This window comes from Bombus huntii, unplaced genomic scaffold (assembly GCF_024542735.1).
Source record: "Bombus huntii isolate Logan2020A unplaced genomic scaffold, iyBomHunt1.1 ctg00000186.1, whole genome shotgun sequence".
Classification (NCBI taxonomy): Eukaryota; Metazoa; Arthropoda; class Insecta; order Hymenoptera; family Apidae; genus Bombus; species Bombus huntii.
Window position 1 is genome coordinate 31,004 of NW_026099419.1, and position 1,497 is coordinate 32,500.

Consider the following 1,497-nt stretch of genomic DNA (forward strand, 5'->3'; position numbering starts at 1 on the left):
ACTTCCGATTATGTCCAGCTCATAACCTTATAACTGCCAAGTCGTGCCAAGAAAAATAACCAAGGAACGAGTTCCTTTGATGGAGATAACTCCATTCCTTTCACGGTGAAATCACCGTTGAATCGGCAAGCCGATTTTAGGTGTCGTCTTTCGCTCCTGCTTCGCCGCACTCCCTTTAGCCATACTCGGTGTCCGGGGGGATACTCCCCACGCTGACACGAATGAGTATGTTACCGGCGGTACCACGTGGAGGTAGGAGTGCGACTTGAGCAGACAGAGCCGAAGCCCTGCCTGCCCCCAAGCAACTATGACTCTTTCATCGTCGGAGGCAAGCCGTTTTTCAACGTCTCGCCACGCAACGAGCAAGATCGCTTCGCTCAACCAGCCACCCTCACGCGGCTCTTCCAGCATACGCATAGGCAGACCGCGCCTACCTTCCAGCTCATCCGCCAGAGTCCCAGCGGCGTATCGTTTTTGGGCGAACGCGGCTAAGTCCAGCGGCGTATTGCTTTCTGGCGCTCACAGCCAAGTCCCAGCGGCGTATTGCTTTTCGAGCACGCGCGGCCAGGTGCTAGCGGCATATTGCTTTCTTTAATACGTCACTAGTCAGATGACGGGGCTGTTGTTTACCTTTCCGTTTCGCATAATGACACGAAAACGGTTTAAAAAAAAATAAGGCGATGCGCGTTCCCTTGGCAGTGGTTTCGCTAGAAAGTAGATAGGGACAGAGGGAATCTCGTTAATCCATTCATGCGCGTCACTAATTAGATGACGAGGCATTTGGCTACCTTAAGAGAGTCATAGTTACTCCCGCCGTTTACCCGCGCTTTTTTGAATTTCTTCATTGACATTCAGAGCACTGGGCAGAAATCACATTGCGTCAACACCCTTGGGGGCCATCGCAATGCTTTGTTTTAATTAGACAGTCGGATTCCCCTAGTCCGTGCCAGTTCTGAGCTGAGCGTTGAATGGCGGCCGAAGAGAACGACCGCGACGGTAGAACCGCCGCGGAAGCCTCGCAGCAAGGAAGATCCGCGGGAGGCCAAGGCACGGGACCGAGCTCGGATCCGGGGTGCGCGACGATATCCACTCCCGAGAGAGATAGATACGCCGCGTCCCGTTCAGCTCGCCCAGGCCCGGCACGTCAGCCAAACCCGCTTCCCGACCAAGCCCGACACGCCCCGCTCCTCAGAGCCAATCCTTATTCCGAAGTTACGGATCCAATTTGCCGACTTCCCTTACCTACATTAATCTATCGACTAGAGGCTCTTTACCTTGGAGACCTGCTGCGGATATGGGTACGAACCGGCGCGACACCTCCACGTGGCCCTCTCCTGGATTTTCAAGGTCCGAGGGGAAGATCCGGACACCGCCGCAACTGCGGTGCTCTTCGCGTTCCAAACCCTATCTCCCTGCTAGAGGTTTCCAGGGAACTCGAACGCTTATACAGAAAAGAAAACTCTTCCCGGATCTCCCGACGGCGTCTCCAGGTCATTT

General features: G+C 54.6%; 1 pseudogene; it reads right to left on the reverse strand.

Annotated features, from left to right (window-relative positions):
- Positions 1-651: 651 nt before the first annotated feature.
- The window catches only part of LOC126877544 (large subunit ribosomal RNA), a 2,955-nt pseudogene continuing 2,109 nt past the window's right edge, over positions 652-1,497 (reverse strand).